Source organism: Enhydra lutris, unplaced genomic scaffold, assembly GCF_002288905.1.
Source record: "Enhydra lutris kenyoni isolate GAN:26980312 unplaced genomic scaffold, ASM228890v2 scaffoldscaffold23, whole genome shotgun sequence".
NCBI lineage: Eukaryota > Metazoa > Chordata > Mammalia > Carnivora > Mustelidae > Enhydra > Enhydra lutris.
The window spans coordinates 12,357,139-12,374,703 of NW_019154107.1; positions in this window are offsets into that span (position 1 = coordinate 12,357,139).

Below are 17,565 nucleotides of genomic sequence, written 5' to 3' on the forward strand. Positions count from 1 at the left end.
AATAAATTCTAGTTAATATACAGAGTAATATTAGTGTCAAGTGTACCATATAGTGATTCAGCACTTCCACACATCATCCAGTGCTCATCTCAGCAAGTGTGCTCCTTAATTCCCATGACCTATTTTCCCAACCCCTACCTGCCTCCCCTCTGGTAACTGTTTTTTATCATTATGAGTCTGTTTCTTGATTTACCTCCCCCTCTCCCCCCTACTTTGTTCATTTGTTTTCTTAAATTCCACATGTGAATGAAACCATATGGTATTTTTCCTTCTGTGACTGACATATTTTGCTTAGCACAATACACTCTAGCTCCATCCATGTCATTGCAAATGGTAAGATTTCATTCTTTTTACAGCTGAGTGCTATTCCAGTGTGTGTATGTGTGTGTGTATGTGTATATATATGTGTGTGTGTGTATATATATATATGAATATATATATATACACATACACACACACTACCTCTTCTTTATCTATATGTCAGGCAGTGGACACTTGGGCTGTTTCCATAATTTAGCTATTGTAGATAATGCTGCTATAAACGTCAGGGTGCACGTACCCCTCTGAATTAGTACTTCTGTATTCTTTGCATAATTATCTAGTAGTGCACTTTCTAGATTGTAGGGCAGTTTTATTTTTAAGTTCTTGAGGAAACTATGTACTGTTTTCCACAGGAGCTGCACCAGTATGCATTCCTACCAGCAGTGTACAAAGGTTCCTTTTTCTCTATATTTTTATAAACACATGTTTCCTGTGTTTCTGATTTTAACCTTTCTCATTGTAGTTTTGATTTGCATTTCCCTAATAATGAGGGAAATTGAGCATCTTTTCAGATGTCTGTTGGCCATCTGGTGTCTTCTTTGGAGAATGCCTATTCTGTCTTCTACCAATGTTTTAGTTGGATTATTTGTGGTTTTTTGTGTGTTGAGTTTTATAAGTTCTTTTTGTATTTTGAATACTAACCCATTATTGTATTTGTCACTTGTAAATATCTTTTCCCATTACATAATTGGCTTTTGGTTTTGTTGGTTGTTTCCTTTACTGTGTAGAATCTTTTTAAAAGCAAAATAAACGATCAGGATTTCATCTCCCCTTTACTCTTCAAAAATATTTTCCATTCATTCAGCAAATACTTCATAAGCACATGTTATTTCTCTTGGAAATATACATAATTACATCTATGTCATTATGATGTCCTTACCATGTTATGGATTTAATGACCATGAAATAGTAAATTCTGTCTCAATTTGATGTTACCTGCTTAAGAAAGCCTATTAAACATAATGAAATGCTTCCAGATTTACTGAGTTGAGCTCTTTCCACTTCGCTATTGGACGTATAAGTGTACACAAAGAAAAATTTAAAACTAATTGTCAAGATACCAAAAACATATAACATATGTTATATGTTTATATATATTATATATATTATGTATATGTATATTATATATTACTAAGTCAAATATTATATGTATATATAGTAGAATTCTGACTTAAAGCAGAACCTCTGGTAATAATTTAATTATAAAGAAACTCAACATTATTTAATGTAAAACTGGGAGTAAATAATATATCAAGCAATAGTATGTCAGAATAGACACTATATATCTGAATTCCAATACCATATATTCAGTTATGTAAAGATCAGCGTAGCTCATGAGTCCTCTTTCCACTTGAGAGTCAAAGTTTTAAAATCAGAAGCAAAGCTTTAGAACTCAAAGACTGTCTCAAGCAAATGCATTGTCCCAACCCTCATAACTTAGTTCCAGCCAAACATTTTACTACCTCAGAACCATTACATTCCAGCTACTATCATATTACCCATTATTATTATTATCAGTCATTATTTCATTATGACCCATTTTCATTGTTCTATTTTATTGTCATCACTACTTGAAATTACTAGATTGATATTTTTTATTATTATTTGTCTCCTTGTATTGAAGTACAAGCTGCATGACAGACTCTTCAGTACTCCCTGTTAACATACACATATTTCTTGATTTATTGTAGGCACTTGAAAATGTTCAACAAATAAATAGGTGAATAAAAAATTAGTAATGGGATATAATGGAACCATTAAAGCACTTTTTAAAAAAGATTTTATTTATTTGAGATAGAACGAGAGAGGGAGCACAAGCAGAGGGCGGTAGAGGGAGGAGCAGACTGCACGCTCAGTGCAGAGTTCAGTGCAAGGCTCAGTCCCAAGACCCTGAGATCCTGATCTGAGCAGAAATCGAGTTGGATGCTGAACCAACTCAGCGACCCAGGTGCCCCTGTTCAAGCACTTACAATATTTCAGACAAATATTTTTTTTTAAAAATGAGTGTTCAACAAAATTATAGTTATTGTTTCCACATAGATTTATAAGCAGAGGGAAACGAAAATATGAGTGTTAAGAGTGATAACTCACAGAAGTATTAAAAATATAAATTTTGATCTCCATACTTTTCTTGCTAAATTCTCTGTAATGGGCATTATTAATTTTCTAGTCAGAAAAGTAAACACAGGAAGGGGAGGTGAACCATGAGAGACTATGGATTCTGAAAAACAGTCTGAGGGTTTTGAAGGGGCAGGGGGGGTGGGAGGTTGGGGGAACCAGGTGGTGGGTATTAGGGAGGGCACGGATTGCATGGAGCACTGGGTGTGGTGCAAAAACAATGAATACTGTTACACTGAAAAGAAATAAAAAATTTTTAAAAAAAGGTAAACACAGTATCTCAAGCTAATGATATATAGTAGGAAAATCATATGAATAGAGACATTTCTCTTTTAACTCCTTAATATATGCCACTTTGAATAAACTAATAAAGCACTTAAAAACTTCAGGAGAAAAAAAGTATATATTATAGAAAAAAGATGTGTACAGATACTAATAAGAATATCTCTTGATAAAAATCAGATTATCAAATGTTAGTTGTTTATAAAATGTTCAAATAAAAATGCTCAAATATGTTACAATGTTCAAAAGAATCTTATATGAGCATGAACAGTTACTTTTCTTTTAATGTTTATAAAGAAGAAATTACTTATATCATTTTCTGAATGAGAAAAACATTACAAGAACATCAGCTAAAACTCTTTCAGAAAGTATCTTTATTACAAAATATCAACTATCATTGCATACCTCATATGCCATTATATTTCTAACATCCTTATAAAAAATAATAACTGAATATAATTTTCTTGACATGATTCATTATAAAATACCATTAAGTTAGCCAGTGATCTGTGAATAAATCACAATTATCTTTTTTTTTCTCCTAGAGATCTAGTAACTTAAATTATGATTTTAAAAATCATATTGAAATGTAAGTCTTAAAAATACTAAAATAATTCTTCCCTAACATTTTCAAAGCAATTCTTGCCTAAAATTTTTCAAAAAGAATTTTCAAAAACAGTTCTTACCTAAAATTTACCAGAAGCATTTTTTTAAAGATTTTATTTATTTATTTGACACACAGAGAGAGAGATCACAAGTAGGCAGAGAGGCAGGCAGAGCGCGGGGGAAGCAGGCTCTCTGCTGAGCAGAGAGCCCGATGCGGGATTCAATCCCAGAACCCTGAGATCATGACCTGAGCCGAAGGCAGAGGCTTAACCCACTGAGCCACCCAGGCGCCCCCAGAAGCATTTTTTTAAAAGATTTTATCTACTTGACACACAGAGAGAGAGTTCACAAGTAGGCAGAGAGGCAGGCAGAGAGAGAGAGGGGGAAGCAAGCTCCCTGCTGAGCAGATAATGTGATGCGGGGCTTGATCCCAGGACCCTGGGATCATGACCTGAGCCAAAGGTAGAGGCTTAAACCACTGGGCCACCCAGGCGCCCCCAGAAGCATTTTTGAGTGAACTGTATAGGTCTTAATAGTTCTTCTAAGTGACATAATCTACTAATTCATTCAAATTAAATTGTTCAACACTTGTAATATTATACTGACTAAGCTATTATGGGCTTATTAAGTGATTAATCCCAGTGTGATTTTCAGAAAAAAAAGTGAGGGCCTTCTATGTCAGCATAGAAATATGATTATACTGTTACTGTGCTCAACTGTTATCAAAGAATACAGAAGAAGGTCCAGTAACAGTGACACTACTTTGCTAGCTGTGTTGGGCTTATAAAATTATTTGAAATGTGAGAGACTTTGTAGAGTCAATTAAAACTTAAATATTTAAGGAATGATATGCGTTTGAAAGTTACTAGGTTGTTTTTATAGTTCTTTGATATAAATGAACAAATGTAGAAAATGTTTCATTGAAACACTGAAGAATAACATTAACTATTTAATGTCATAAAATTAGTCTCTTTTAATAAAAATTAAAATCTCCAAACTGTTATAAGAATGAGAGGAACTGTTTCTGAAGCTATCAGAATAATACGGTTTTCCTTAATCATGAACCTCAGTTTTGTTCAAATCAGCAATATATCAGGAAATTTTTCTCATGCAAATCACAATGTAGTCAGCAGGACGTAAGCATTAATTGGTGAATATTTTCCATTGTATGAAATTCTTCTTTAGCCTGCCCTTAATTGAAGTAACTTCTTTTAGACTTAATTCTTTTTTTTTCTTAGATTTTTATAAGTTCATTTTTCTTTACCCTTATTGAAATATTAACACATAACATATGAAGTTTAAGGTGTACAGTCTCATGATCAGATACAGGCATGCATTGCAAATGCTTACCTCAGTAATCTTAGTTAATGCCTCTGTCTTCTCACTTTTAATTTGGGGGAAGAGTGGTAATATTTAAGATTTACCCTCTTAACAACTTTCAAGTATATAATACAGTATCATTAATAATTGATACCAGGTTATAATTATACACTAGATTCCCAAACCTTAGTGATATTATAGCTGCAAGTTTGTGCACTTTGACCAAATTCTCATTTCTGCCACTCACAGCTCCAAGCAACCACCATTTTGCTCTCCGTATCTGAGACTGGTTTTAGAGCCTGCACATAAAAGACAACATAAGAACTTACTGAGTACAATACTAACTGAAATGTCAGAGAAAGACAAATACCATATGATTTCACTCGTATTTGGAACTGAAGAAACAAAACTAACAAAGGAAAAAAAAAGATGTAACTACCAGCAAAAAAGGCTCTTAAAAATAGAGAACTGGTGGTTGCTAGAGGGGAGGTAGGTAAGGGAAATTGACAAAGGGGATTAAGAGTGCACTTGTCTTGAAGAGTACTGAGAAATATACAGAATTGTTGAATTATTACATTGCACACCTACATTGCAGGTGTGCATTGTAATAATTAAAAAAAAAAATACTTGTCATTCTCTGACTTTTGCCCCTTAGTTTGTCCTCAAGCTTCATCTGTGTTATTGCAAAGTCAGAATTTCCTCCTTTCATGGGGCTAAATAATATTCCATTGTTGTGGACGGGGGCACTTGGGTGGCTCAGTCAGTTAAGCATCTGCCTTCAGGTAAGGTCATAATCCCAGGTTCCTGGTATCAAACCCTACGTTGGGGGGCACCTGGGTGGCTCAGTGGGTTAAAGCCTCTGCCTTCGGCTCAGGTCATGATCCCAGGGTCCTGGAATTGAGCCCCGCATTGGGCTCTCTGCTCAGCGGGGAGCCTGCTTCCCCCTCTCTCTCTGCCTGCCTCTCTGACTACTTGTGATCTGTCTGTCAAATAAATAAATAAAATCTTAAAAAAAATACATCCCATTTTTGTGGATATATACTACCTTTTCTTTATCCATTTATCTTTTGATATACATGTAGGTAGAGTCCAGGTACTGGTTGTTGTGCATAATGCTGCAGTGAACATGAAGCTACAAATATTTCTTCAAGGTTCTGTTTCCATTTCCTTTATATGCACTACCTAGGAGTGCATTTGCTCAATCATATGGTAGTATTATTTTTAATGTTTCTGAGGAATATTCCCAAAATAGTGCTCAAGGGCTCCCCTTTTCCCACAGCATTGCCAACATGTGTCTCTTGTCTGTTCAATATAGCTATTTTAACAGGCGTGAAATACTCCTTCAGTGTGGTTTTGATTGCCATTTCTCTGATGAAGTGATGTTGGGAACCTTTCATGTACCTGTTACACAGCTGTATGTCTTGTTTGGAAGAATGTCTATCAGGTCCTCTGCCCATTCTTAAATTAGATTGCTTGGGGTTTTGCTATTGTGTGAATAATTTATATAGGTATTATTTAACTCCTTATCTGATAGATGGTTTTAAAAGTATTTTCTGCTGTTTGTAGATATTTTTGTTTTCCTAATTCTTTTGCTTTGCAGAAGCTTTGTAATTCAATGTAGTTCTACTTTTTTATTTTTGCCATGGTTGCTTGTGCTTTTGTTGTATATAAAAAAAAAATCATTGCCAAGACCCATATGGAGGAACATAGTCCTTGTGTTTTCTTATAGTAGTTTTACAGTTTGGGGTCTTACATATAAGAATTTAAGCCATTCCAAGTTAATTTTGGGCAGTGGAGTAAGATAGGAGTCCAGCTTCATTCTTCTGCATGTTGTCGTCCGGTTTCTCCAACACCACTTACTGAAGAGACTATCTTTCCTCTGTTGAATCTTCTTGATTTCCTTGTGAAATATGAGTTCACCATATATGCAAGGGCTCATTTCTGGGCTCTAGATTCTGTTCTGTTGTTTGGTGTGTCTGTATTTATGCCAGTACCATTCTGTTTTGATTGCTACAGCTTTGTATTGAAGTCTGAAATCAGAAAGTATAATGACGACCTGCTTTGTTTGTCCTCAAGATTCCTTTGGTGATTCGGAGTCTTTAGTTGTTACATAAAACTTTAGGATTGTTTTCTCTTACTAGGAAAATGGTCATTGGAATTTTGATAGGGCTTGCACTGAGTCTGTAGATAGCTCTGGGTAGCATGGACATTTTAACAAAGTTCATTTATTCATGTCTTCAGTTATTTCTCATCAGTGTCTTGAATTTTTTAATGAAATATATTTGATATATAATACTGTAAAATTTAAGTTGTATAAAATGTTAACTTGATATATTTATATATTATAATTGCCATTGTAGCAATAATTAGCCCCTCTATCATGTTATATTTCTTTTTAGTGATTAGAATAATTATGTTTTAGTCTCTTGGTAAATTCGATGTTTGTTGTATTTACTATCTTGTGCATTAGATCTCTAGAGCATATTTACTACTCATTGTATGTTTGTAACCTCGGTCAGTATTTGTCCTTCCCCTCTATCCCCCATCCCCTGGTATAACCTCCATTTTACTGTTTCTATGAGTTTGGCTTTTTTAGATTCCACATGTGAATGATATCATATAGTTTGTTTTTCTCTGACTTACCTCACATAGACTAAGGTCCTCAAAGTCCATTCATGTTTTCACAAATGGCAGGATGTTCACTCCTAGGTTCATATCCAGGTTAAAGATGTTCCTATGTATTTTGATGCTATTGTAAATGGAATACTGTTTCTTTTTCAGATAGTTTTTTCTTAGAGTATAGAAACACAACTAACCTGTTTTTTTTAAATTTTATTTGTCAGAGAGAGAGAGAGAAAGCACAAGCAGGGAGGGCTACAGACAGAGCAGGCAGAGGGAGAAGAAGGCTCCCCACTGAACAGGGAGCCTATGCAGGACTCAATCCCAGGACACTGGAATCATGACCTGAGCTAAAGGCAGACACTTAATCGACTGAGCCACGCAGGCATCCCACAACTAATCTTTTTACATTAATTCCATATCCTGCAACTTTAATTTGGTGATTAGTTCTAATACTTTTTTGGTAGGGTCTTCAGGGATTTTCTGTGTAAGATCATATTTTCTGTAAACTGAAATAGTTTTACTTCTCCCTTTCCAATCTGGATGCCTTTATTTCTTTTTTTGCCTAATTGCTCTACTGGGACTTCCAGTGCTGTGCTGAATAGGAGCTGAGAGTGGGCACCTTGATCTCATCCCTAATCTTAGCAGGAAAGTTTTCAATTTTATACCATTGAGGTTTTTTTATATAGATTTTGCTATGTTGAGGTACATTCCTTTTATACCCAGTTTCTTGAGTTTTTAATATGCAAGGATGTTGAACCCTGTCAAATGCTTTTCCTGCATCTATCGAGATTATAAAATTTTTTCCATATTTATTTTTACTTAAATTCAGTTAACTAACATATAATGTATTATTGGTTTCAGAGGTAGAGGTCAGTGATTTATCAGTCATTTATAATACCCAGTGCTCATTACATCACATGCCCTCCGTAATGTCCAGCACCAGTTACCCCCTTCCCCCCACCCAACTCCCCTCCAGCAACCTCAGTTTGTTTCCTATGATTAAGTCTTTTATGGTTTGTCTCCCTCTCTGATTTTGTCTTGATTTTATTAATTTATTACATTTAATTATTTGCATATATTGATCTACCCTTGTATCCCAGGGAAAAATCCCACTTGATCATGGTGCATAGTCTTCTCAATATCCTTTTGGATTTGGTTTGCTAGAATTTTGTTGAGATTTTTTGCAAATGTATTTATAAGAAAACCGCAGGCCAGGAGGGCACCTGAGTGGTGCAGTTGGTTGAGTGACAGACTCTTGGTTTCAGCTCAGGTCATGCTCTCCTGGTCATGAGATCGAGCCCCACATTAAGCTCTGTGCTCAGTGTGGAGTCTGAGATTCTCTCTCTCTGCCCCTCCAGCTCATGCTCTCTGTCTTTCTCTAAAATAAAGAAATAAATCTTAAAAACAAACAAAAAAACCCCAGAGGCCAATATCCCTATACATTGTGTCCTAATATGACTTTGTTATCAGGGTAATGCTGGCCTCATAAAATAAAATTTAGTTTAGGAGTATTCCCTCTTCTTATGTTTTTAAGCAGAGTTTGAGAAGAACTGGTATTTTTTTTTTTTAATGTTTGGTAGTATTCACCAGTGAAATCATCTGGTCCTGGTGTTTCTCACGAGGTATAATGTCTGTTCTTTCAGTTCTGAGTCTTCATTTTTTAGGGATTGTCAACTTTTTTATATTTTAAAAAACACAGCTTTTAGTTATAATGTCTTTTTAATCTCCATTTATTTTTGCTTCGATCTTTGTCATGTTTTTTCTTCTACTAACATTGGACTTACTTAAGTTCTTCTTTTTCTAGTTCCTTGAGATGTACATGTAGATTCTTATTCCAGAGCTTTCTTTTAAGGTAGGCATTATCTTTCCTATTAGAACTGTTGCTGCAACACATAAATTTTGGCATATTGTGCTTCCATTTTCCTTTATTTCAAGTTTTTTTATGTCTGTTTTTATTTCTTTGATGCATTGTCAGTTCAGGAGCCAGGTGGGTCAGCCACGTGGGCCCGGACTGTGGGACCGGAAGGTCACAACACTCACCTGGTGAGAATGTGCTCCCAACACCGGGCTTGTGCCCAGTGTTGGCCCAAATAGCCACACAATGCTGGCCAATTCTCAAGAGCTTTCTGCCCAAATCTATATCAATTTGGGCAGAAAGCTCGTGTGAATTATCCAAAAACCCCCTGTACAGAAGTTTACAGCAGATGTGTCCTTCAGGGGAGCTGCCTGAGCCTGGCTCAAGGTCCTGAGTGGTCGTGGTCCAAACCCTGTGAGAAGCACTCTAAAAGCCAGGTGCACACGTGGCCAAAGCCTCCCTACAATCAGCTCCCTGCGGTGCCGGTCTCAGCAATGGCAGATCCGGCCTGCCATGCCCCTTGGCCCTAACCCAAACACTGGGTTGGGTCTTCAGGCTTCTGTCCCCAGGGGCCTGTTCCCCAAGCCCTCCAAATTGAGGACCCCAGAGCAAAGCCCCAGGAATTCACCTGCTACCCAGGAGGAAACTGTGCCTTTTGGAGCTATGCAAAACCCTCCGAGCGGGAGAAAGCTGCATGCCCCCTCTGAGGCCACCCCCACATTCGGTGCCCCACCAGGCCGCCAACACGGAGCCTGACACTCAGCCTGAGCCCTTCCCTCACCTCTGCCTCCCAGAAAGCTCCCCTCAGCTGGGGCCGTCAGGGGAGCCACGTGTCTGCAACCTGAGTTCCCCGATGATCACAGCACGCACCTAGCAAGAAAGCACTCTAAACAGCGGGTGCGAGGGTGCCCCAAATCACTGCACAACCCCAGCCAATTCTCAAGAGCTTAATGCCCAAATTAATATCAATTTGGGCAGAAAGCTCATGAGAATTGGCCAGAAACCCCCCGTGAACTCCGTTCTGGCTGTGTGGGCCCTCAGGGGAGCCGCCTGGGCCTGGCCCTAGGTCCCAAGTGATCACAGGAAGAACACTGCGAGAAAGCTCTCTAAAAGCCAGGCGCATGCGTGGCCAAACCCTCCTTCTAATCATCCCCATGAGGTGCCGGTCTCAGCGCTGGCAGATGGGGCCTGACATGCCCCTAGGCCCTAACCCGAACCCTAGGTTGGGTTTTCAGGCTTCCCTCTCCAGAGACCTGGACCTCAAGTGCTCCAGATTGGCAACCCCTGAGACACACCCCAGATCTCTGCCTGCCACCCAGGAGGAAACCGTGCCATTTGGAGCTACACAAATCCCTCAGAGCAGGAGAAAGCTTCATTCCCACCCCCTCCACCGCCGCCGTGAGGCCACTCCCACCATTGGCGCCACAACAGGCCACAAACACAGAGGCTAATGCTCAGCTGGACCCTTTCCTTCAACTCTGCCCCTGGATAGCTCCCCTGGGAGGGGGCCCTCAGAGGAGCGTCGTGGGATTGGTACATGTTGCCAGATGGTTGTGACACATACCTAGTGAGAAAGCACTTTAGACGGCAGCTGAATCGCTGCCCAACACTGACAATTCTCATGAGCTTTCTGTCCAAATCAATATCAATTTGGGCAGAAAGCTCATGAGAATTGGCTGAAAAACTGCCGGTGAACTTGCTTCTGGTGGCACAGGCCCACAGGGCCACTACCTGGGCCTGGCCCAGGGTCTGGAGTGGTTGCAGCCCAAACCCTGTAGGAAAGCACTCTACAAGCCAGGTGAATGCAAGGACAATGCCTCCCGCTACTCAGCCCCTGGGGTGCCCAACCCGGTGCTGGCCCATCAGGCCTGCCATGCCACTAGACCCTCACCCTAAACCTTGGTAGGGTCTTCAGGCTTCCATCCCCAGGAGCTTGTCCCCCAAGCCCTCCAGATTGGGGAACCCAGAGGCATAACTAAAGACTCTGACGGCCACCCAGGAGGAAACCGTGCTGTTCGGAGGTGCACAAAACTCAGAGTGGGAGAAACCTGCATGCCCCCCACCTGAGGCCACCCCCACATTCAGCACCACACTGGGCTGCAAACATGGAGGCTGATGTTCAACCGGAACCCCTCCCTCAACTCTACCCCTGGAAAGCTACCGTGCACAGGGTCTTTGGGGGAGCCGCGGGGGTCCAGCCCATGTTCCCAGATGGCCACGACATGCACCTAACGAGAAAGCGCTCAAGACTGTGGGTGCCAGCGTGGCCCAAATCGCTGCCCAACACTGGCCAATTATCATTAGATTTCTGCCCAAATCGAAATCAATTTGGGCAGAAAGCTTGTAAGAATTGGCCGGAAAACACCTGGTAAACTCGCTTCCAGCAGCACAGGCTCCCTCGGGGGGCATGGCCTGGGCTCCCGAATGGTCACATATGAACCCTGCGAGAAAAACCTCTAGGAGCCCATTGCATGCAAGGAAAAAACCTCCTTCTACTCAGTCCCATGGGGTGCCCGCCCCGGGCACTGGCAGATCGGGCCTGCCTTGCCCCTAAGCCCTGACCCTAACCCTCGGTTTGGTTTTCAGGCTTCCATCTCCAGGGCCCTGTCCCCCGAGCCCTCCAGACTGGGGACTCTGCAGCCACACACCAGGAGTCCAATTGCCACCCAGCAGGAAACCGTGCCGATTGGAGCTACGCAAAACCCTCAGAACCGGAGAAACCTGCCTGCCCCCTGAGGATTCGCCCACGATCTACAGCCCCCTGGCTACAAACCCAGAGCCTGATGTGCCGCCTGATCCCTGTCCTCAACTCAGCCCCTCGGGGAACCCACCTCTGCACCAGCAGTTTGGGCCTGCCACGCCCTAGCTCAGCTATCTTCAGGGACCCCTGTCAGCTCTAGGCAGACCTGGAACTCCCCTGTCTGCTGCAAAGCTCTGGGATCCCCCCTTCTTCTTCTCAATTTACACTGGCCCAAGGCTTTCATGAGAAAGGGAGAAAGCAACCTCCTGACTGCTTAACACCTCCTTTCCTCTTCTGCCATATTTCTCTCCACTTACCTTTGTACCTGGGCACACTGGAAGGAACATATCAGTGGAACATGGACATGCTCTGAGACCTGAATTTTTCATGGCAGCTTTCTCAGGACTCCTTATGCAATCAGAAACTAGCGTGACCTATGACAGTGTGTTTGAAAATGTCCATCTACACAACAGGAGAGCAAAAATCACTCCATCGTTACCTCACTCTTCATCAAGCAGAACGTGGTCTTCTTTTCTTCATTGACTTCAATTCCAATTCATTGCAAGCAGTGTTAGTTCCTTCGCTTCAGGGGTAGGATTTCATGATTCCTTGCCTGTATAGAACACCCGGAGCTATCACAACAGGTGCCCTCCCTAATAGCCATCACCATTTAACCCTTCCCCCCACACCCCTGCCCTCTAGCAACCCTCAGTTTGTGCTCTAAGATTGAGTCTGTTTCCTCGTTGGCCTATCTTACTCCCCTCACTGTGTTCATCTGTTTTCTTTCTAAAATTATGTAGGAGTCAAATCATAGGGTATTGGTCTCTTCTTATTGACTTTGCTGAGCTTAATGCACTCGAGATCCAACCACATCCTTGCAGATGGTAAGATTTCATTCTTTTTGAAGCTGGGTCCTGTTCCAGAGAGTGAGTGAATGAGTATGTGTGTGTGTGTAAATCACCCACATCTTCATTCTCCACTCATCAGCAAATGGACATTGGGACTCCCTCCATAGTTTTGCTTGCTATTGTTGATAATGCTGCTATAAACATCACGGTGTTTGTGCCCCAATGAATGTGCACTTTGTGCCCATTGGGGAAATCTCTAGGAGGGCAATGGCTGGATCCTAGGGTTATTCAGTTTTTAGCTTTTGGAGGAACCACCATATGCTTTTCCAGAGTGACTGCAGCAGCCCACATGCCCTCCGACAGTGCAGGAGGGATCCACTTTAAGCAGAACATTACCTGCCAGCAATTTCCTAAGGAGGAAATGGAAAACCTGGGGGATAACCTGACTCACCCAGTGTCAGGCAAGCAGCCACAGTCACTTGCCCCAGGGCTCCTGACACCAAGCCCCTTGAAGCCACCAGCATGCCTCTACCCAGGAGAATTGCCAAAGACCCTCCTTCGGACTTCAACACCCATGAGACTGCAGAGAAAATACGCCATGTACAACTATCTATAGGGTCCATTGAGTGAAACTACAAAGTCAAGCTTCCCTTTTAAATCATCCAAGGCTCCTCGGGAGCGCATTGGCTGGTCCCTCTGCCCTCTTTGGAACTCTTTGGATGAAAAGATGACTCCATTAGGATACATTACCCTTGACAAAGGACAAGACGTCATCCACGTCTCTATCTGACCACAGACAGCTACCTCTAGATGTTGGCCATTCCACCACAGCCTTGGCCCAATGGAATAAGCACTGTTAGATGAAGGAACACATTCTATGTTCAAAACACACACTGAGTCAGTCTCATCTTCCCTTTCGAATCCAAGGGATTGCCTGGGAAAGAGATGCTCCAAATACCTTCGGAAGCCAGAAATGAACAGAGAAAATGGGATCCCCTGCCAGGTGCTCCCTGCAGGGAAACTCAGGAACTCGGGCCCCCACTCTAGATGGCTGACAGCTGCTTCAGTGTGACTCTGTGGCTCCGCTGGAGACAAGAGAAAAGCCCAGGAGGTTTGGGGGTGAAAGAGAAGTTTTACCTCCAGTCCTGGCATGGATGGGACATTGTGCCCAATGGGCCTGCTGTTTTCTCTGAACGTGGACGTCCTGGGACAGGCTGCATGACTGAGTCAGACGCTGATTTCCAAACTTCAGGTCTCATGGAGCCTGAATGAAGAAGGCTCCAGAATGAAGCAGGCCCCTCCCACCTAAAGCCTGCACACCTGCTCCGATTCCTGGGAGAAGGAGAGACACATGCTTGTTTCTTAAGTGCTAATAACCTCTTCTAAAGCCGACCAATGCTCTTGTCGTTTTTGGACATGTGAATATACTCTTCCATACAAACAATGAACTCATCGTTCCAAATGCAACATGTGTCGGGTTTGGTTCCCCCCGGGCTCCGGACCCCCACCGGGAGGACCCTCCTGCACCATCCTGACAGCATATTACCACCAAACCTGGGGACACGGGGCACAATGCTGAGTGGGGGGACAGCTCCAGGGCTTGTTACCACCACTCTTGAGCCTGGGGAAACAGACTATACAGCTCACCACTCCCTCTTGTAGAAACGAGCTGCAGTGCCTCACCTTTCGGGTCTCTCAGCCAGCACCTCACCACTGCCCTCAGAGCCAACAGGCTGTGCTGACTCCTCGTCAAGCTTGTTTCCCACTGCAGCGCGCCACTGCCTCTAGTGGTGGCAAGCAGCATTACATGCCTGCTGGGGACTCTCACAACACAGCTCACCACTCCCTCCAGTGGCGTGAACTGGCACTGACGGGCCTTCCAGTGTCTCCTTAGATCAGAACGCCACCGCAGGTCTAAAGCCACACTGGCACCGTCCCTCCAGATTGGGGACCTCTGAGCCACAACCTAGGAATCCTCCTGCCACTGAGGAGGAAACCATGTCATTCAGAGCTGTGCGGAACCATCGGAATGGAAGAAACCTGCATGCCTCCCTGAGGCCACCACCACCTTCATTGGGTCACCCTAGGCACAAACTCACAGCGTGACGTGCTACTTGACCCCTGCCCTCGACTGAGCTCCCAGGGATCCTGCCTCAGCGTCATCAGATCAGGTCTGCCATGCCCCTGAGCCCTCACCCTAACCCTTGGTTGGGTTTTCAGGCTTCCATCCCCAGGGGCCTGTCCCCCAAGCCCTCCAGATTGGTGACCTTGGAGCCACAACCCAGGAGCCAGCCTGCCACCCAGGAGGAAACTGTGCCATTCAGATCTCAGACCAGGAAGAACCCTCAGACTAGGATAAACCTGCCTGCTTCCCTGAGGCCACCACCACCTCCGGCGGCCAACCCAGCCACAAAACCTGGAGCCTGACATGCCGCCTGAGCCCTGACCTTGAGTCAGCCCTCCTGGGGATCCTGCCTCAGCACTGGCAGATTGGGCCTGCCATGACCCTAGGCCCTGACACTGACCCGAGGTTGGGTTTTCAGGCATCCAGCCCCAGAGACCTGGCCCCCAAGCCCTCCCAATTGGGGACTCCGAAGCCACACCCCAGGACTCTGACTGCCACCCAGGAGGGAACTGTGGCATTCAGAACTGCACAAAATACTCAGAGCGGGAGAAACCTGAATGCACCCCATGAGGCCAAACCCACCTTTGGCACCCAACGGGCCGCAAACACGGAGGCTGATGCTCAGCCGGACCACTCCCTCAACTCTGCCCCCAGAAAGCTCCCCTGCACAGGGGCCCTCTGGGGAGCCGCGTGGGCTCGGCTGGTATTCCCAGATGGCTGTGACACGCAACTAGCGAGAAAGTGCTCTAGACCGTGGGCGACAGCATGGCCTGGGCAGGGCCTGGGGTCCCAAGTGGTCATGGCTCGAAGCCTGCCAGAAAGCACTTTATAAGCCAGGCGCACCATGGCCAATCCCTCCCTCTATTCAGCACCCCTGGGGTATCCGACCCAGCGCTGGCAGATTGGGCCTGTCATGCCCCAAGCCCTAACCCAAACCCTAGGGTGAGTCTTCAGGCTTCCGTCCCCAGGGGTCTGGCCCCCAAGCCCTCCAGATTGGGGATTCTGGAGCCACATGCCAGGAGTCCGCCTGCTACCCAGGAGGAAACTATGCCATTGGGAGCTGCGCAGCATCCTCAGACCAGGAGAAAGCTGCCTGCCTCCCTGAGGCTAGCCCCACCTTCTGGACCCTCTGGCCATCAACCCACAACCTGACATGCAGCAGGACCCCCGTCCTCATCTCAGTCCCCCAGGGATGCCACCCCAGCACCAGCAGATCAGGCCTGCCATGCCCCTAGGCCCTATCCTTAACCCTTGGTTGGGTCTTTAGGCTTCTGTCACCAGGATCTTCCCCCCAAGGCCTCCAGATTGGGGACCCTGGAGCTGCACTGCAGGACTCCACCTGCCATCCAGAAGGAAACCGTGCCATTCGGAGCTGCATAGGCCACCCCCACCTTTGGCACCCCACTGGGCCACCAACACAGAGGCTGACACTCAGCCAGAACCCCTGCCTCAACTCTGCCCCCAGAAAGTTCCCCTCAGCCGGGGCCCTCAGAGCAGCTGCGTGGGCCCGGCTTATGTTCCCAGATGCTCGCCACATGCACCAGGCCTGAAAGCACTCTAGACCGCAGGTGCCAGCGCCATCCCAATCGCCGCCCAATGATGGCCAATTCTCACGAGCTTTCTGCCCAGATTGATACTGATTTGGGCAGAAAGCGCATGAGAACTGCACGGAGACCCTCTGGCGAATGCCCCACCAACCTAAAAGGCCTTCAGGGCAGCCGCCTGGGCCTGGCCCGCAATGCCAACTGGTCAGGGCCCAAAGCCTGCCAGAAAGCACTCTACTGGCCTGGCGCACATGGGGCTAACTCTACCATCTACTCCACCCCCTGGGGTGCCCACCCTGGCTCCAGTGGCCTGGGCCTGCCATGCCCCTGGCCCTAACCTGAATCCTAGGTTGGTTATTCAGACTTCTGTCCCCAGGGGCCTATTCCCCAAGCCCTCCTGATTGGGTACCCAGAGCCACATGCCACATGCCAGGAATCTGCCACCCAGGAGGAAACGGCCATTGGGAGACATGCAGCGCCCTCCGACCGGGAGAAACATTCATGCCTCCCCAAGTCCACCCCAACTTTCAGTGACTCCCCTGGCCTCAGAAAAGCAGCCTGATGCGCCGCCGGACCCCATTCTCAATTCAGCCCTCTGGGGATGCTGCCCCAGCGCTGCCGGATTGGGCCTACCATGCCCCTAGGCCCTAACTCAAACCCTAGGTTGGGTCTTCAGGCTTCATTAACCACAGGCCTTCCCCCCAAGCCTTCCAGATTGGGGACCCTAGAGCCGCACACCAGGACTCCGCCTGCCACCCAGGAGGAAACTGTGACATTCAGAGCTGCACAAAAACCTCCAAGTGGGACAGACCTGCCTGCCCCCCCTTAGGCTACCCCCACTTTTGGCGCCCCACTGGACCACAAACACAGAGGCTGACACTCAGCCAGAACCACTTCCTCAAATCAGGCCCCAGAAAGCTCCCCTCAGCCAGGATCCTCAGGCAGCTTAGAAGGCCCAGCTCGTGTTCCCTGATGCTCACAATGTGCACCTAGCCAGAAAGTACTATAGACCATGGGCGACAGTACAGCCCAAATCACACCCCAATGCTGTCCAATTCTCACGAGGTTTCTGCCCAAATCAATATGGATTTGGGCAGAAAGCTCGTGAGAATTGGCCGGAGAAGCCCCTACGAATGTACTGTTGGCAGTGCAGGCCTTCAGGGCAGCCACCTGGGACTGGCCCA